Source organism: Schistocerca piceifrons, chromosome 2, assembly GCF_021461385.2.
Source record: "Schistocerca piceifrons isolate TAMUIC-IGC-003096 chromosome 2, iqSchPice1.1, whole genome shotgun sequence".
Taxonomy (NCBI): Eukaryota; Metazoa; Arthropoda; class Insecta; order Orthoptera; family Acrididae; genus Schistocerca; species Schistocerca piceifrons.
Window position 1 is genome coordinate 395,451,167 of NC_060139.1, and position 21,078 is coordinate 395,472,244.

At 44.1% G+C, this 21,078-nt stretch overlaps 1 protein-coding gene and 1 non-coding gene across 2 annotated transcripts in view; both read left to right on the forward strand.

Annotated features, from left to right (window-relative positions):
- The window catches only part of LOC124775425, a 629,713-nt gene that overhangs the window by 338,211 nt on the left and 270,424 nt on the right, over positions 1 to 21,078 (forward strand). The window lies entirely within an intron of this gene.
- On the forward strand, positions 8,077 to 8,160 carry Trnas-gga. Its single transcript is given in 2 exon segments — positions 8,077 to 8,116; positions 8,126 to 8,160. It is a non-coding gene; the product is annotated as a tRNA-Ser (tRNA).

Consider the following 21,078-nt stretch of genomic DNA (forward strand, 5'->3'; position numbering starts at 1 on the left):
TCATACTAATGGGGCACATTTGAGGCGGTGTTGTATTGCAGCATCAGTATTTGCGTCCTTCATTTACCCGTATTTTAATTGAGAAAATATTGTTACTACAAGCTGAGTAGCATTTATACTTCGTTCGTGTACATTGAGCAGCTCACACACAAACCTTCAACTGAAGACGGTTGGCTGAGTGATTGGTGTGCATTTCCTTCGTGTTTCTCCTTGTTTACTGTCATCTGCAGCAAGGGGACGACCTACGTTACCCCCGGATACCAGCGACTTCTGCTAGCACACGAGAGCTAGTCGATTTTGTGGTACGTTTTTGGAGAGGTCTTGAGGGGAGGAAGTAGGTTACGGAATAAAAAATACAGGTGTGACTCAAAAAAGAAAAACAGCTTTAAATATCTTCGTAACGAACAAAGATACAATGTAGGCAACCATACTGGTTAATGTCTCGCTGGTAGCTAAACAGCATTTGCTTGATAGATTTCTTGTTTCTTTTTAGGCCAAAAGTTATTTAGAATGATTAAGATAAGTGGGAATTTACTCAATAACTGCAACCAGTCTGTGACAGTGATAATTCTTATGACACGCAGATAAGAATTTCAACTTTGTTACTGAAAATTGAAACAGGTAGTGAATAAAAATTATAGATTACTTCAGCAGCGGAAGGTGTCAGTCAAAGAGTCATTCGTGCAATATATCACAGCTGTAGAACATTGTGTTCAAAAATCATGGATTAACATAACCACTATTGAGTTGGTGTGCTACCGGACCTCCTTGACCAATCCATTGTCCATGAAACGTTGGAGTGAGGTACTGCCGCACGACCCGTAGTGAATGGGATGAGGCCCCATCGTGTTTAAACCACAGTCGCATTTCTGCAAGAGTAGCGTTCCGTCATAACGCTGGTAATTCCTGGAGAAGAAATAGGTGATGCCAACACCCGTTAATCTGTTAGGTAAAGCGTATAACACCATGAGTCTGTCAGTGACTACTCCTGCTTATACATTGGTACTAAAGCGATCCTAATGCGTCATCTCCATGCTTGTTAGAGGATTTGCTTGTGGACACTCGTGAATATTATTGTAATCTGTTGCGAATAGTACTGCCGCCGCCACCGCCACCGCCACCGCCACCGCCACCACCACCACCACCACCACCACCACCACCACCACCACCGTATCGTATACATTACTCGTCAGAAGTAAAACGGTCCACATCTCAAACGATATTGGTTTCGGAACATGTAATTTTACAAACTGTTCTTCAAGTTTTGATGGATACTACCTCCTGCAGGAATGTGTGATACCTTTTTCAACACTCTGACGGTGAGGGTCAATTGCGAGGCCATGCGCGCGAACTATCGATCCTCGACAAGTATTCCAGTATTTCGCTACAGTTTAATGCGGGTAAATGATCAGCCAGAGACTGGATATCTTTCTAATTGTCTCAGACGTCTGACAATTTCTTAGCCATAATCGTTGACGACGGAAGGCCAGGCAGTAGTAGATTAATTCTGGGGTAGGAGTGATATTTTCTCTCTCTCTTTCTCAGCATATATCCAGTGGTACAGCGTACGCCTTTTTTATTTTTTTTATTTTTTTTTATTTTAATTTTTTTTTTTTTGCGAAATTTATTTTCTGTTAAATTTTGTTACCGATATCCTGTCTGTCGGCATAGTCTTTAGTTAACCTACGGTATCGCTGTGACTCGGATAAACTTTGTTCTGTGTGCTATCGTGATTCCTGAGGTGGAGATTGCAGACCAGCCTAGCATTTGCATGAACGAGCGTGGAAAATCACTGACGCCCATTACTCATGCTAGCCAGAGTATCAGACCAACGGTCGTTAATCCGCGTCGCGGATTGGATCCGGTTCTGGCTCTCTTCCATGTCTCGCAAACTGTCTCGCTGTCCGTACAACTCGCCGATAGTTATCCAGTGAGTTACTTTATCCCATGGCCAAAACTTTCTCTCTCTCCCCCTCTCCTCCTCCCCCCTCCCCATCACCCCACCCCCTCTCCCTTCCCTTCCCCTCTCCCTGTGTGTGTGTGTGTGTGTGTGTGTGTGTGTGTGTGTGAGAGAGAGAGAGAGAGAGAGAGAGAGAGAGAGTGACGTGTAGAACGGTAGAGATCATAGGCGTATGGTTATTCAGTAGCGCCGTTGTATCGACTGAAAAAAGGCCACCCTACGAACTAAAATCTTGAAGACCGTGTTGACATTTTCGAGAGCAAATAAAGAAGCTGCCGTTAGACACCGTGGAAAAAGTGCAACCGCGTTATGTTTTAAACCCGCTGCTCTGCCTGCGGGTCTAGCTTACCTACGGGCCTGAGCAGCTGACCGCCCGTACTGGTGAAGTCAGCGCTTCTGGGAAGCGGCGGCCGCCGCCTCAGCCTGCGCGACGCGGCGAGGGAAAGCACGAACCTGCGAATCAGGGCCGCCCCGCCTCTGAGTCACGTGCCCACCTGGGTGGCCGCGCGTATAACCACCGTTACGTCGCTGGCGCCTTCGCCGCGTCATCTTCCAAATTTTCGACTGCGCGGGAGTTTGCTCGTCACTTGACCCTTTCACTGGCACTGGGATGTATATGTCCCACGATAGGTTGTCAGAAAATCCGTAGCAATCTGCTGTATGTTGTTGCAATGTGTCAAAGTCCCTCTTAGTAAAGGCATCCCTGCTTATGGTATCCAGAATTCTTATTATTACAGTCGCACCGGTAGGTTCCACTGTCTTCAAACGCATCGAATTAGTTCGCGCCTGCAGATAAGCAAGTCAGTGAACAGATTTGCAAAGTGGGCTGCTGTCCTGCCTTCCCGGTCAATTCCTATCAATCGATCGCATGAACGGGTTGACGTTTGGCTTGCCACAAACGCTCACCATATTGAGCACCTGTAATGTGAGTTAAAAAGTTATAGAAATGCTCTATCGACTGACCTGTCTGTTTTCTCTATGTCTTGTAGTTTTAGCACGGTCGTCTCCTGAACTTCGGAGGTACTTATGCGGCATGAGTCAGTTGCCCCTACCGTCGTTGTTTTCCGCAGCCAGCAATGTTATAGATGACCTCCATAAACCTCGTGCGAAATTTTTGTATTCTCTCACTCGCTGTGGGTAAACTATTAGCCCTACAGGAAATAAGAACAGGACCTTCGTGTAGGAAATTTAATGTATTTAACTTTTGTACTGGGATACGTTTTAGCTAGAGGGCGTAGTTTCGGAGTCACTCAATAAAAACGTACAAAACTTATCTTCACCCCCCCCTCCCCCACTGCCACATTCAGCCCCCCCCCCACCAGTCTGGATTTCTAGTACGTTAATCTGACACTCCCTCCTATTACTGTAAAAGTGTTAGCGACTTCACGAATTAATTCGTACGTTCGATCTTTTTTTATCTCCATTGATTGGTCTTGTTACGCCACCGGCTTAGTCGAACTTGTGTAAATTTTACCTAACAGTTTTGTGAACCTTAACAGCATAAAATAAACAATTACATCGTTGTATCATCAGTCCTTCTGACTACGAAACTATCGTGCTTGTAAAGGTTGTGTTTGGATCGAATTGTCAACGTAATTAGTTTTAGCGTAACGTTTACAAAAGTCGTTTTTCTTTCATTACCCTCACGAGCACGGCTAAATTAATAATGTTAACGAAGTAGCTGACTATGCTGGTGGCGTAATAGCCCAATCAATAGAGGTAAATGGAAATGGAAATGTCGTGTGGCTAGGGCCTCCCGTCGGGTAGACCGTTCGCCTGGTGCAGGTCTTTCGATTTGACGCCACTTCGGCGACCTGCGCGTCGATGGGGATGAAATGATGATGATTAGAACAACACAACACCCAGTCCCTGAGCGGAGAAAATTTCCGACCCAGCCGGGAATCGAACCCGGGCCCTTAGGATTGACAGTCTGTCACGCTGACCACTCAGCTACCGGGGCGGTATCAATAGAGGTAAAAAAAGATATAACATCGGAAAGAGTTCGTGTAGTCGGAAATTCTAGTAATGCTGACTCATGATGGATGACTGTGGGGGTGGAGGTGCATTCGAAGGTCACTTGTGTACGTTTTACTTGAATATTTCTAAAACCGTGGCCTCCAGCGAAAACGTTCCCCATTAAAAAAAATTACTGCATTAAATTTCCCACAAAAAAGGGCGTTCTCGTCTTTGCTGTAGGACTAACAGTTGGCGCGTAGCGAGCGAGAGAAATGTCTGAGTGCCAGCTATAACACTGCGGGTTGCATAAAACGATAGCGGCAGGGACAGCTTAACCACCCTGTGTATATAACCCCATATGACCTCCCCTCAAGGAAACGGAACGGAGGGAAATATTTTATTAATTCTGCCTACGACATAAATTGAAATTTCCACCAATAATGTCTTTCACTTCGAAAAAAAAAAAAAAAACTGGTCCTGAAAGGGTTAAAGCTGAAGGTGTCATCTAACGGATTCAGGCACACAATGCTACCAGATCTGTAAAATCCGGTATGAAAGTGTAATAGAGGTGACCGGGACGTTAAATGGGTATCTTTGGTAGAAAGGCAATATTGTTTTTTCGAAATCTCGTTGGACAAATTTGGACAACGGTAATTGCGGTAATTTTTTGCAACAGTATTGCTACCACCATTGTCTATCGCGCACGTAAACATTCATCTTGGCTAGGGACGTTACCTAGCTCAGTAGATTAATGGAATATAGCAGAAAACCGGTAATTTTGGGGCCGAGGTATCATCTGCTGCGGATTGTATAGCAGCTTGTGGAATGTACATGTAACTGTAGATTAACCTGACACATGGTGTGAACACCACAGTGCCTTACTGGGCATGCTCCTACAGCAAGTAGGATGCTCTTGTCTTCCTCCGACCTTTGATCTTACTTTCCCAGCCACTTACAATGGGATCTGCAGCCTAGTGTGGAACCAAACTATGGTGTAGATTGCCATTTTTCACGTTAACAAATTATTGATGGACGTCAAACAAATGGTGACAGTGAAGTCCTAGGATTGGCACCGAACCTTTGAGTTTTTTGACTTGACGCTTAGCCAGTTACTCTGTGTAACTCGCATAATCACAGTACATTTTCTGCTTTTTAGTAACATTTGTATTCACTTTTAATGTACTAGTTGTGAGCGATTTATAAAGAAATGAGCACGTAAAACTAAATGTAAAAGAAAAGCTGACAGACTTTCTTTGAATGAGTGTTAAGGAATTTTAATTCATCTACGAAGTAGATACATTACAGGGCCCTCACTCGACCGATTCTTCACTAGTGCCCTATATTTCTGGACCCTTACCAAGTTGGATTAATAGGGGAGAGTGAGATTATCTATATGGTGATCATGTAGATAACCTATAAGGGGTAGCGAAATGAAAAGGAGACGTATGGGGGAAAATAAGTAAACTGCTTATTATTTTAAAAGTATGTGCCACTACTGTAAACACACACATCCCACTTTAAGACAAGGATGGTCGATGTTTTCATGCGAAAAAGGACACGGTTGCCTACGGAACCTTAATTGTAGCGAGGCGTGCACTTCTTCGTCCGAAGCAAATTGACGGGCAGGGATGTCTTTTTTTTTAGGTCTCCAAAGATATGGAAATCGCATGGGGAGAGATCGGGACTGTATCGAGAAAGTGTAGGGGCTTCCCAGCGAAACTTCTGCTGTGTGGTCGAAACAATCTAGGCATTACAAAAACAATTTCGTAACAGTCACTCACTTTGTTCTTCTGGCGTGGCAGTCTCGTTGTGATGAGCTGAGGTGTTTCCATTTCCGTGATCAAGAAAGCCAAGAGAGCCACGGAAATGGAAACACCCCAGCTCATCACAACGAGACTGCCACGCCAGAAGAACTAAGTGAGTGAGTGTTACAAAACATTTTCATGCAAACATCAGTACAGCTTCCAAAGTGACATCGCCTCTTTCTACGTTTCCTCTTCTTCCACAGGATAACCACAGCATAGATGAAAAGACTATGTAATATCAGTATAATCTTATTGTGAAATTGTTTTTGTAATCCCACTTAGCCTGAAGATGAGGTATTCCCTCGAAACATGTAGCAAAATAAATAAATAATACAATAGTTAACCAAGTTTGTGACTGGTAGCGGTAATTTAAAAAAAACTTTACATATTTCTTGTGATAGTCACCATCGAAAAATAGTCAAAATGACTTCAAATTCTTATGTTTCATAGTTTTATAGCACTTGTTAATGGTTTAATTAGTCGAGAAACATATTGTGGCAATTTAAAAAAAACTTTACATATTTCTTGTGATAGTCACCATCGAAAAATAGTCAAAATGACTTCAAATTCTTATGTTTCGTAGTTTTATAGCACTTGTTAATGGTTTAATTAGTCGAGAAACATATTGTGGCAATTTAAAAAAAACTTTACATATTTCTTGTGATAGTCACCATCGAAAAATAGTCAAAATGACTTCAAATTCTTATGTTTCATAGTTTTATAGCACTTGTTAATGGTTTAATTAGTCGAGAAACATATTGTCGACAGTTGGAGCGGAGCGTAACGTTCTCAGTATTGATTGATGAGGCAGTTGTAGAATGGTTCCACAGTGGATAACTCTGAGAAGTAGTTAATGATTTCACTCAGGCAAAGATGGGCATCCCGTCCATCAAAAGCAGTCCGCTTCCACCTGTTCTCTTCAGACCAGATACATTTCCATATGCAGTATTACATCAGCAATCTGGGTTGAGTGTGACCGCATAGTGTGGATTAGCTTATAATTAACTATAATTTGAAAAACGAATTGTCAATTATTGGATGATGTGAAAAGGCAGAAAGGAATGTTTTAAGTAGCGCTGTGTATGTTACAGGTAAACAGAGTAGTCGGAACGCTGACTCTAAAAGTATCCGATACGCAAAACCGTGTTTCGTTATCGGTATCAAACTCCAGCATGCATTCAAATGCTAAGCAGGCATTGCCTTAGTCAGTGCCAGTTGTCGTAGCGGGATGCGGTCACAAAATTAAGTCTCCCGCTATGTGTGATGGCTTTATAAATAAGCGACTGTTTTTCTGTTTTGCAAAGAGCATTAACCAATGACGTCACGTACGATCTTAGGAGAGCTGCTTGCTCCGACTTTGTTCCATGTTCGCGTCAGAGCTTCGTAGAATTAGACACGTCATGAGTTCTGTTAGCCGTGCAAACGCTGAAAAATGTACACATTCTTGTGCGTGTGTGTCAGTCACTGAGAACGCTAAAAGTGCAAACTACAAGGCGTAAGAGGAAAATGCTTTTCCTTAGGGCGGCGAACTTGAATTATAATGTTCGGATGAACAGAAGTTGTCCCTCACCTTTACCAAGTGAACATTGACCGTGTTCCTGGAAGCGCTGAGCGTCACACCGAAAAATTGCCACAAGGTCTCTGCTGGAATAGGAGGTCGTTTTCCTGAATGTGACGAGGTGGGATGTCGCAGAAACGTTGCATCCGTGTTTCACCCGTCACGACTTGCGAAACTTTTATCCTTGTAATTATACACTGAGGTGACAAAAGTCGTGGGATAGCGACATGCACATATACAGATGGCTGTAGTATAGCGTACACAAGGTATAAGAGGACAGTACATTGGTGGGGCTGTCATTTGTACTCAGGTGAAAATGTTTCCGGCGTGATTGTGGCAGCACGAGGGAATTAACAGACTTTGAATGTGGATTGGTAGTTGGAGCTAGAAACATGGGACATTCCATGTCGGAAACCATGAGGAAATTTAATATTCCGAGATCGACAGTGTCAAGAGTGTGCCGAGAATACCAAATTTCAGGTATTACCTCACAGCACTCACCACTCAGTGGCCGATGGCTTTCACTTAACGACCAAGAGCAGCGCCATTTCCGTAGAATTGGCAATGCTAACAGACAAGCAACATTGCGTGAAACAACCGCAGAAATCATTGTGGGACGTACGACGAACGTATCCGTTAGGACAGAGCGGCGAAGTTTGGAGTTAATGGTCTATGGCAGCAGGCGACCGACGCGAGTGTCATTTCCAACAGAATAAGATGCCTGCAGCGCCTCTCGTAGGCTCGTGACAATATCATTTGGACCCTAGACGACTGGAAAGCAGTATACTGACTAGCCGGCCCGGGTGGCCGAGTGGTTCTAGGCGCTACAGTCTGGAACCGCGCGACCGCTACGGTCGCAGGTTCGAATCCTGCCTCGGGCATGGTTAGTTAGGTTTAAGTAGTTCTAAGTTCTAAGGGATTGATGACCATAGAAGTTAAGTCCCATAGTGCTCAGAGCCATTTGAACCAGTATACTTGGTTAGATGATCCCGATTTCAGTTGATAAGAGCGTGTGGCGCAGATCACACGAAGCCATGGACCCAAGTTGTCAACAAGGTACTGTGTAAGCTGGTAGTGGCTCCGTAATGGTGTGGACTGTGTTTACATGGAATGGAATGGGCTGGGTCGTCTGGTCCAATTGAACCGATCATTAACTGGAAATGGTTATGTTCGGCTACTTGGAGACGCAGCCATTCATGGATTTCATGTTCCCAAACCACAATGGAATTTTGTCACTGTGCCACAATTGTTCACAATTGGTTTGGAGCACATTCTGGACAGTTCAAGCGAATGATTTGGCCACCCAGATTGCCCAGTATGAATCCCACGTAACATTTACGGGACATAATCCTGCACCGGCAACACTTTCGCATTTATGGACGAGAGGCAGCATGGCTCAGTGTTTCTGCAGGGGACTTCCAACGACTTGTTGAATCCATGCCACGTCGAGGTGCTGCATTTTGCCGGACAAAACGTGGTCGGACACGACGAATCCCATAACTTTTGTCACCTCAGTGTAAATCTAGACCTTAAAGATTCGCAACTTTGGCACATTGCGGAAGCTTCTTATGATACTCTATTGCCTACGTCCCATTCTTTTTCCAAATATCGAAAGTGTTTAAAAGCGATAACTGAGAGTCAAAGTGTTGATCTAGAACAATAGCATTGGCTGTGAACTTCGTCTTATTAATAGAGCGATACATGCCAATGACACGTCGTGCTAAGTTGCTTAAGAAATGAGTTTCGTTTTCTATTTGCGCAGCGCCAGAGTAGAAACCGGAGATCGCTTTAAAATAGTTGAAGAATCCAGTACGTAGTAAGTTATTTAAAGAAATACTGAAGTAGTGATGTTCAGTTTTAACTCGAGAAACGTTAGCGTAGCGTGCTGTGAACTGCACCTTTTAGGATTTTGCGCCTAACTGTTCTTACAGCAGAAGTGTTACACAATGTCTGTCGATGTGAAGCGTGTGAAGTATTGTGGGCGTTAAGCATCAGAAACTGATTCCTGGAACACATCTCTGTTGCTCGTAGCTCTCTGTAGCTCAAAAGTTTTAATGGCCATGCTAAGGCAAGCAGCATTTGTAAGAGTAATAGCCTCTGTTGTAAACTAAGCGGACAGTAAAAAGTATTGCATTTCGTAGCTGTTATTATTTGTTACCTCCGCGTCACAGTATTATTGGAAAACTCACATTCTTAAAGTAGCTCTGCTTCATGTAATTTTACACAATATCTCTTCTCGCTTATCGCCTAATAATTCACTGTTGTACCATAAAAGTAAATGGCGTTCGGGGCTGTAGAGATTGTCGTTTGCACTCAGGTAACATGTTTCTGCGTCGTAGTCTCCTTTTGTTCTTTGTCAGTCACTTTTCGAGGCCTGCATTTGCTCATGTCTGTAGCAACTTGACTGAATTAACGTATGCATTCCAGATACATGAAGTCGGCGGCATTCGTGCGTTGTACACTATGCGTCATTTTTCGCCCGAATTTTTGTATTGCTGCTGGTGTGGGAACTCTAAAATAGCGAAATATTTCGCCTGTTGTGGAATTACAAACTAACTTTTGGTACTGATTCCCTAATACGTGTTGTTAATTGTGAAACAAACTGACTGACTCCAGAATGAAATTTTCACTCTGCAGCGGAGTGTACTTCCTGGTAGATTAAAACTGTGTGCCGGACTGAGACTCGAACTCAGGACCTTTGCCTTCGCGGGCAAATGCTCTACCAACTGAGCTACCCAAGCACGATTCACGACACGTCCTCGCAATTTAAATTCCGTCAATACCTCGTCTCCTACCTTCCAAACTTCAAAGTAGTTCTCCTGCGAAATTTGCGTGACTAGCACTTCTGGAAGAAAGGGAGTTTCGTATCAGCTGACAGTCCGCTGCAGAGTGAAAGATTCATTTTGAAAACAATCCCCCAGGCTGTGGCTAAGCCATGTTTCCGCAATATCCTCTCTTCCAGGAGTGCTAATTCCACGTCTTTCGCAGGAGAACTTCTGTGAAGTTGGGAATGGGAGACGAGGGTAATGACGGAAGTAAAATTGTGGGAAGAGGTCGTGAGTCGTGCTTGGGTAACTCAGTTGGTAGAGCAATTGCCCGTAAAGGTGAATGTGCCGAGTTCGTGCCTCGGTCTTGCACGCAGTTATTATCTGCCAGGAAGTTTCAAAGTGTTTGACTGTTCTTTACCACTATGCAAGTCGCGCTCGTGCTGTTACTTCCGAAACTCAAATTTGTGTTGAGTTAAGGGCAAATAATTTCTGATTTCGGACTATTTGACTCGAGACACTGGGAAGCCGAATCCACTTTGTTGTCTCTAGCACTTCTAAGTCGTAATAACTGAAAACTTAAAGGAGGTCACTATTAGATTCTGGTATCTATTTTCACGTCATTCTTCCCACCTGCCCTGTCAAGAAATGGAGCACACAGAAGCAGTGATACACCGTAATTGCCGAAGTCGTCGACACCCCTGAATGATGGAAATTTCATCTCTGACGATGGCTATAATTGCAGTAGTGTGACTCTTATATTTGTGTCGTGCTTGGATTGCTATGTATTTCACCACTGTTTTTTTCGTGTGTCCTCTTGAAACACCCCTTTTGTCAGTCTCTCGGAGCTCCCCTGATGTCGCGGAAGTCTCTTTGCGACGTGCAGCCCGCGAGACAAATAATGGGACGTACTGCTCAGCGGACTCGATTGGGAACGGTAATTGGCGGACAGGCGTCCGCATTAAATCGCTGCTCTACTGCACTATCGGGATCGCCAGCCTCGCTTTGACTCGCGAGACTAGGTTAAACGTCTCACAACTCCAAAGTCAATAATTGAAGCACCTGTGATTATCGAACCACTTGCAGGAAACATTCAGAGATCCGACCACTGAACTGGAACATGTTCACCGCAAACAGTTCAGTACACCAAACCTCACCGGCTACTAGCAACTCCCGCCGATAATAACCACAACAACAAAACGGGGATAAATTTCAACGTCAGTAGGGAAAGAGCCGCACAGGACCATCAGTCTCAAATGTTCACGGAAACATATAATTTATTGGTTTCTACTAAGCCTGTCGTGTTCCCTGGAACTCTGCGTCGACGTAGCTACTGAGTCGGCGATCTGCTATCAGGGCTCTGTCTACCGATCCTGTGCGCACTCGCTTAAAGGCGACACGTAGAACAGTGGAAAATTCAAACCGAAATCCATTCCCGCGCCTGGGAATACACTTGCGGAACCTGTCAAGAAATAACGCGGTTAATCAAAAAAGGAGCCGCGTCTCCCAACATCACGTCCGCCCAACGAGGCCTGCCGGCTAACTCTCCGATTCTGCGAGTTACAAACCACTTAACGAAATTATTTCACATTAAGACCCACAGCCAGTCAGAATCAAGAGCATAATGCTGGCATTTTCATTGGCTGTTTTCTGCTGCCGCTTACACCGTTTCTGAAAGGTGCTGCTTCTTGGCATGACTTTCAGAAATCTCTCTGCCACGAATGATGGAAATTACTCGTCCTCATGGGGAAATTACTCGCCCTTAAAATCCACCTAGCTGATTCCAACCGACACCCATTTAGGAGGATTACGGAAAGACCAGCCCATTTTATTCAGGCCGAATAAATACACCTTCCTCCTGGAGCCGGAAACTGGCCGAGGCGACTAAAATAGGCAACGTCGCTCGCACTGATACTTGAACAGGAAATATGTCACTCTCACACAGGTTTGAGATTGCCCTCCAAGTTCTCTTCATCTAAGAGTAGCACTTACGACCAATGTCCTTGAATAGTCATACAGTTTCTCGCCCTTCACGTCAGCCTCAAGTACCACGGAAATAATTCCATGATGTCTGAACACGTGTTCCCTTCACTGTATAGCATGGAGAACTTAGTGCGAATTTTGTGCAGCTCCGAAGAACTGGTGTGGTTTATGCACTGTTGACCCCGTTATTGTGACCATCTCACGAATGTTGGTACCCACAGTACGTCGCTTATGAAGTGTGACATGGTATTTGCCCTGGCGAAGAAGTTCTTCTTGAGGGGACTCGTAAACTGCCACTACTCATTTCAGTCGCCGCGGTTAGAATTAAAGGAAGCCAATTACACGGATCGAAAACAGGTATAACGTCGAATCTCGGGCGTGATATTTCAGGAACAGGATGTTTGTAAACTGGAGGCGGCAGCATGGTAAAAATGTATCCTTACTGCAGCAGAAAGTGCCACCAATGTGAAAGACTGTCGCGAAAACTGTGAATCTCAGTTTGCTATGGACAGATTTGGTGAACACCGATTGCGACACTGTGTGAAGATCAACCGATGCCTTTTATATTGGAACAGCTCATAGCCCAAATGAAGCAGGAGGCGACCAAGCTCGTGCTTGCTACAGCAGGTCAGTGAATCTTGCACACTATGGGGCTTGGACTAGCTTTCACGGATGATTCGCGTTTTCTGCGTTGTAGGGCGTCGTCGTTTGCGGCGAGAAATTTCAGAACGCCACTTTTCAACTATTGGTGGAAGAATGCAGAGCGGCGAGGGCTGTGTTACGATCTGAGCATTCACTAACATCGTTGATCTTGCGAAAGGCATCCTGGTCCAATTCATTCTCGAAGCTCACATCCTCCTCACAGATATTCTCTTTCTTTCTTCGCAACAATCAAATTTTTCAGCAAGACAGTAGACTACGTTTTTCCACGTGGGTAGAAGTGTTGAGAAATGGCTCGGAGAACAGGCTCAATAATCTATTGGCGATCACTTTCGCAAGATCACGCTCCTTGCCGTGCTACAAAAGGCACATTCGTGGATTCTTGATTTCAGATTTGCAGAATACAAGTACCCTGCTTCTGAAACATATTGAACATGGGTGTAGCGACCTGTCTGATACGTGTTGATACACACTTTAGTAATGAAGTAATAGTCTGCGAGTTCTCAAATGTCTTTAACAGTTCGTCTTGTGATAGCTGGAAGCGCTTCAAAAGTAAATTATAGTTGATGCATTATCCCTGTACGGCCACATTTTCATTCCTAAACAGTTACTGTTTTCAGTATCTTTCATCCGTTACCAACTAGTTATCGGAAGCGTGCGACTGAAACGATAGTATACATCAGAATAATTATTACTGCTTGTCAGGACTTTTATTTACTTTGGAAATTACTCGTTTCGGAAATTAATTCAAAATTCAAAGTCTTATGGTTGGATAAATGTGTCGCTTTGTGTGTTTAAGCTTTTGTATCGTCTTGTAATAGTAACTGTAGTGAAAAATTTTCGATACCGACTTTTCTATCCCTACAGATATGAGAAATTAGAATGTTGGTTTACGTGCGTGATTTTGAGTATCTCGCGATCGTCACTTGCACAGTACACTTACGCAAACAAATAAAGTGAATCATTGACGAACAAACAAACAAGACACAGAGATATACTGTTCACCAACAGAGCTTGCATAAGATTTTTTAGGAATATAAAGAATAGTACTTGCTAACGTAATAACGTCATGGTCACTTTTTTCTTCTCGGCATTTTTTTTCTCACACCCTATTTAAAACATTTTCGAAGCTTCACTAATACTTAATTGAGTAACTTTCGAGTTTTCACTCAGTATTCTGTTTTCATATTGTTTGAAATATCAGTCGTATCCAGCTTTTATAACAAAGTTTATGTTGTTGGCAAGTAACTGGGAAAGTGACGATCGATATGCGTGCGTTTTTACGTAACAGACACAAAAAATTTCTGAAGTGAATTTAGTTACTAGTTTCGTAGTAACTGTTCGACAAGTTGCATAAACAACGATGAATATTCGCACGATTACGCTACAGCGATATTTCCAGAACAATGCAGCAGCTCACATCAAATATTTCGTAAAATAATAAAATGTATATACCAAAAAGATGGGCAATGGCGGATAGTGCCAAATGAAGTGGTGTATAGCGAACTGGGGCCCATTACAGATGCTACACTGAAAAAAGGATCGCTTTTTTTTTTTTTTTTTTTTTTTGGTTACGCAGTGAGGATATCAGAAAGAAGATTATCAAGATAAGTTATAGAGAAACTTTGGAACATGAAGCAACAAGTAGGATGGATAAGGCAAATTAGAGAGGGCGTGAAAGATCTAGAATTAACGCTCGGCGATTTGCAAAACAAAACAGAAAATTTAAAGAAACTGAAAAACATAAAAGTAGGACTTAAACCAAGCACAAAAAAGATCAAAACGAATTAAAAGATACTGGACAACTCGTGAAGAAAACCTATTGAAGAAGTTGGCCAGGAAATGATTGACTGAAGTGGTCCAATGGGATTGTAAAAGAAGAAGAAGAAGAAGAAGAAGAAAACAACGAGCTGCAAATGGGGATTATTTCCCAAAAGACATCGCGTGGATAGATAAGTAAAAATCATGACTGACATTTGCAGTTATTTTGATCCTAAAAACTGGATCAATGGTCCTCATCAAATGCCTTTTCGGAGCGCACGCACTTCCGTAATTCTGATGTGGTGGTATAATAGCGGTCTGCGCAACGGTGCTGTCCCCAGAAACACTACACGACAACAAGAGGCAGAGTGGGGCGGCCTTGAGCTCCACTTGTTTGGTGAGAGACACGTGCGCACGCACCTGCTGGCTGGGTGGCGTGCCCGCCGCGTGACTCACGCAGTGCTGGTTGGGGGAGGGGGAGGGAAGCTCTCGTGAATGGAGCGCCCTCTCGCCACAGCGCGCCGCGGCCGTGTCGCCTCGCATTCCCCCACAAACGCTCTCTGCTCGAGTGTTGCACACTGATAAACCTGCACGCCCACCTTCTGCACCCTTCTGCTCTGTCTGAAGTGCTGTTGACGAGACGCAACGCGCACGGGGGTAAATTTAGAATTTGAATGGATCCGTGGCAACAACTCTACATCTATATTACGCAATCCACCTTTCATTGTGTGCAAGACGTACGTCTGGCTCCACTATCACTAACATCCTTCACTGTTCCATTCACGAATGGTCATTTGCAAGTAAGTAATATTTTGCGTGACTTTTCTTTCGGAACTTCAACGGTTAAGCTCTTCGTGATACACAACGCGTCTCTTGCAGCGTCTGCCACTCGTGTATGTTGAGTATCTACGCAAAGCTATCATGCTTTCCAAACGATCCAGTGACGAAGATTATGTTAATCCAAACTGGTAGGAGCCCCAGGCTTATCAACAATACTTAAGAGTCGAATTTACTGTTAGTTTGTAAGCCACTTCTTTCGTGGATGAACTAAATTTCTTCAAGATTCTGCTATTGAATCTCACTCTAGGTTCTGCTTTTCTGCAACTTGGTTAATGTGCTCTAGATGGATTTTACGGTGGTTATAATTTGCAGTGATTCATCGCCCTTAGTTTAACTGAACATTGATGGCTCTTTCGACATATTTATCCACAATATGACATTTTTATTCACGTTAAGTGTCAATTATCAGCCCCTGCACCAACTTCAGTCCTCTGCTGATCATTTTACGATTCGCTACAGTCTTCTTCCGTTGAGACTTCTTTGGACAACAGCTTCATCCGAGAACAAATGGTTCAAATGGCTCTGAGCACTATGGGACTCAACTGCTGAGGTCATTAGTCCCCTAGAACTTAGAACTAGTTAAACCTAACTAACCTAAGGACATCACAAACATCCATGCCCGAGGCAGGATTCGAACCTGCGACCGTAGCGGTCTTGCGGTTCCAGACTGCAGCGCCTTTAACCGCACGGCCACTTTGGCCGGCATCCGAGAACAGCCCCACGGTGCTTCCAACGTTACCAACCATGTCATTTACACAGAGGTTTTTAAAAAAAGTGTCGAATACTTTGAGAGATGGTAGTACTCAACGAAACTAGAAAAGTAAGTTCAATAAACACTTGTTTACAGGAGGTGTTCAACGTGGCGTCCATTCATGACAATGCATACCTCTGCCATCCGGTGAAAGGAATGACGCATCATTTGAAGTATACCCGGTTGTTATACCTGCTGGCATGCATTGAAGACGCGACCCCATAGTGCACACACATCGTTGACAGGTGTGGCGTGGACCAGTTCCTTCAAGTGTCCCCCTAACCTTGAAGTCTAGAGGATTGAGGTCTGGGGAACTAGCAGGTCAAGATATACCTATCCAGCGACCCCGAAATGTCTGCGTCAGATGTGACGAAAGTGCGTTGGTGCGCTATGATGCATGCATCAAATTTGTATTCGTTCCTGCAGGGACACAACCTCCAGCAAGGTAGGCAATACATCAATGAGAAAGTCCAGATATGCGCCCCAGTTAACCTTTGTGGTAGCAGTTATGGCGCTATTAATCTATCGCCAAGTACACCTGCTCATGGTCCGCAGCTCGTGGTCGTGCGGTAGCGTTCTCGCGTCCCGCGCCCGGGTTCCCGGGTTCGATTCCCGGCGGGGTCAGGGATTTTCTCTGCCTCGTGATGACTGGGTGTTGTGTGATGTCCTTAGGTTAGTTAGGTTTAAGTAGTTCTAAGTTCTAGGGGACTGATGACCATAGCTGTTAAGTCCCATAGTGCTCAGAACCACCTGCTCATACGTTGATTGAGACTCGGTGTTGGTGCCCTCTTTCCTGATTTGCTTGGGGATTAACATCTTCCCGTATTTGTAGGTTATGGAAATTCACACCACCATTTTTTGTGAACCCTGCCTCATCGGTAAATAAAATTATGGATGTAAACAGTGTATTTGCGACACACTACTGCAACAGCCATTGACAGAACCGCCGTCTTCCATGATGATCCTCTAGATTTAGGGCCTGAACGTGCTGTAGATGAAACTGCTACAGCAGTTGTTCATCAAGTACCCCCACCCCCGCCAGATAAGAGAGTGACACACACTTTCTATTCTCCTGCTGCTGCCGGCCGGTGTGGCCGTGCGGTTCTAGGCGCTACAGTCTGGAACCGCGAGACCGCTACGGTCGCAGGTTCGAATCCTGCCTCGGGCATGCATGTGTGTGATGTCCTTAGGTTAGTTAGGTTTAAGTAGATCTAAGTTCTAGGGGACTGATGACCTTAGAAGTTAAGTCCCATAGTGCTCAGAGCCATTTGAACCATTTTTTCTCCTGCTGCTAAGGGTCGCACACTGGCGCCATGGATTTCTTCCACCGAACGTTGCACACGTTCCTCCGTGTCAGGCGTGCGGACTGTGCGGGGCCTTCCACTGTCAGTCTTCCGAGGTGCGGGGGTACCCGTGTCCCTCCGACGCTGGAAAAGTCTGTCGAACAGCTTATCAGAAGACACATTATGCTTTGGGTATTTTTCAGCGTATAAGGCACGGGCTCGCAGGTTATGTGTATTTGCCAAATCATAGCACAATATCATATCCGGCATTTCACTTGTAGAGTAGTAGGCTTCCATTGCTAACTACAGGGTGTCCAGAAAAGGGCTCCCTGATTTCAAAATTAAATATCTCGAAAACAAAGATCGATAGAGGATTGCAGTAAACGGTATGTTTATTGGGAAAGCTGTAAGAAGTTTATACAGCAGTTTGAAATAATAGTTACAAAAGCTGCTAACAGATGGCGCTGTACGCTGTACAGCTCATATCAGCATACATAAGTGAAATAATCGTATGAAAACAATCTTTGCAAACAATCGCATCACAATGTTTTCAAAATGTTCACCATTGGCACTACAGAGGAGGCGCAAACGAAGAATGAAATTCGCCATCACATTTCGTAGTGTGTCAACCGAAATGGATTCACATGCCACAGAGATCGCCGATTCAAGCTCGTCCATCGTGGCGGGATGCTTCGGGTGGTCCATGTCTTTCACTGTGCCCCACAAAAAAAAGTCACAGGGAGTCAAATCCGGCGAATATGGAGGCCAATCCATGCCTGCACCAGTAAATTTGGGATATTCCAAAGCAATGACTCAATTCCCGAAGTGTTCCTCAAGAAAACGAAACACTTGTTCGGTCCGATGTGGTCTGGCTCCATCTTGCATAAACCATTCAGTACCTGGTCGATTCTCTAACGCTTGCTGCGTGGCGACAAATTGTTCCAAAATTGCAACGTAACGTGCACCAGTGACCGTTTCTCGAATGAAAAAAGGGCCAATAATGCCTCTGCTGCATACTGCAGTCCAAACACTGTAACTTTAGGAGAATACAGGGGTTTCGCTTCACACCAATATGGCTTTTCGGAACCCCAAAATCGCCAGTTCTGCTTATTCACGTATCCATTCAGGTGGAAGTGTGATTCATCTGTAAACCAGATGCAGCCAACATCAAATCCTTCACTATCAATCATTGTGAGCATCTGATTAGCAAAAGCAACCCATTGTTGCACAGCTCGTACGGATATGACCTGGTGCGTTTGAATTTTGAATGGAAACATGTGTAGGCTCTTTCTCAGTATTTTCTGCGTGCTGGAACGCTTCAAACCAGTCTCAGATGCATTCTACGGACGGATGACATTGGATTTCGCTGAATAATTCCAGAAACTGTGGCGATATTTTCAGGCGTAACTGCGGTTTGCTTGCGGCCAACATGCCCCACTAGATCATCAGTTATGCTGCCTGTTCGTTGAAATTTTGCGAAGAGCGTACGAATGATTTTCGCATCGGGTCCTTTTGGAACATTAAATCGTGCTTGAAAACTTCGTCTTGTTGCCGTAGGACTCTCTTCTAACCTGTGGTACTCTAGCACCAGAAAAACGCGTTGTTCGATGGAGTACATGGTTTTAATCTCTTCCTTCGGTACGCTAACCTCCTTTCACGTTTCAATAGTGGAACTGATCGCTCTGGGCTTCCGATCACTGTTTATGCTAGGCATTACGTATGGCGATTACAGCGCCATCTGTTAGCAGCTTTTGTAACTATTATTTCAAACTGCTGTATAAACTTCTTACAGCTTTCACAATAAACATACCGTTTACTGCATTCCTCTATCGATCTTTGTTTTCGAGATATTTAATTTTGAAATCAGGGAGTCCTTTTATGGACACCCTGTATGTACAAACAGCGCAATGACAGTAAACACATAAGTGAATCAGCGTTTGGTAGAAGGTAAAACACCATGATATGTATCCAGGGTTGACAGTACTGCACAATAAGGCAAACAAACACGACGAAAACTAACGTAGCCAACAATACGACTCGAACCATACAAGTGACTGCATACAACCTAATGGTAGGTAGAGTACTGTAAGACATAATAATACCCTGCAGCCACATTTGACGGAGCGCCAATGCCAACACAGTGGTAATACAGACAACCAAGAGTCGCGCGGCCCTTCCTATAAACATGTGTTTCTCTGGAAGTATGCGTTTCCGGACCAATGTTTATTGGACTTATTTTTCTTGTTTGGATGAGTACTACCACCTGTCAGATACTATTTTTTGAACATCTTGCATATACCGGGTGATTAAGCTACCGCTACCTATGGGTTTTATGCAGCACACAACACCTTCTGATGCCACGCTTAAGATTTTCGTATTCTCTTGCTCGCTACTTGCAGACTATTAGTCCTACAGATAAAATGAACAGGACCTTTTTGTAGGAAATTTTATGTATTTAAATTTTGTACTGCGATACGTTTTCGCTAGACAATGTAGTTCTGAAAATGTTTTGGGGAAGGCTAACCACAGACTGCGTTTTATTGGCAGGACACTTAGAAAATGTAACAGACCTACTAAGGAGACTGCCTACACTACGCTTGTCCGTCCTCTTTTAGAATACTGCTGCGCGGTGTGGGATCCTTACCAGATAGGACTGACGGAGTACATCGAAAAAGTTCAAAGAAAGGCAGCACGTTTTGTATTATCGCGAAATATGGGGGAGAGTGTCACAGAAATGATACAGGCTTTGGGCCGGAAATCATTAAAAGAAAGGCGTTTTTCGTTCGACGGAATCTTCTCACGAAATCCCAATCACCAACTTTCTCCTCCGAATGCGAAAATACTTTGTTGACACCGACCTACAAAGGGAGGAACGATCAGCACGATAAAATAAGGGAAATCAGAGCTCGTACTAAAAGATATAGGTGTTCATTCTTTCCGCACGCTATACGAGATTGGAATAATAGAGAATAGTGAAGGTGGTTCGATGAATCCTCTGCCAGGCACTTAAATGTGATTTGCAGAGTGTTGATGTAGATGTATTCAAGAAAAAAAATGCGCTTTTCTTGACTGCCTCAATAGACGTGGTCGCCAGCAAAAAATGGTGTATTAAATTTCCTACAAAAAAGCCCTGTTCAATTTTTTTCTGTTGGACTAATAGCGTGTAGTGAGCGTGAGAATGTGAAAACCGCGCGTGTGCTTTTTGAAGGCGTTGCAGGTTGCATAAAACCAACAGGGGCAGCTATATCATCCTGTGTGATCGTCAGCAGTAATGGCACTAAATGGTTCAAATGGCTCTGAGCACTATGGGACTTAACTGCTGCGGTTATCAGTCCCCTAGAGCTTAGAACTACTTAAACCTAACTAACCTAAGGACATCACACACATCCATGCCCGAGACAGGATTCGAACATAATGGCACCAAATCACTCATCAGGTGCTCTATAAATTGCCTTCACATTTGCCTATTTCGTCCCATTAAAGGCGTGTTGAGACCTGCTTGTATGCCATACCGTTCAGTGCGCTAGTTCGCGGAACAGGGAGGTGGCCCAGACCCGAATCGAATCCACAGGGCAAGTTAATGGTTTTGCGGTGATACATTGGCCAGCCTAAAAGGGTGAGTGATGGACGCGGTTAGGTTGAGCTGCGCTGGTCCCCAACTTTCGCCTCAGGGAATACGAAACGCAAAAAATTAACCCATTAGTGCCCAAGATTATTAAGTTCTGTTTTTCTGCTTAAAAATAATTGTGGGTTGTT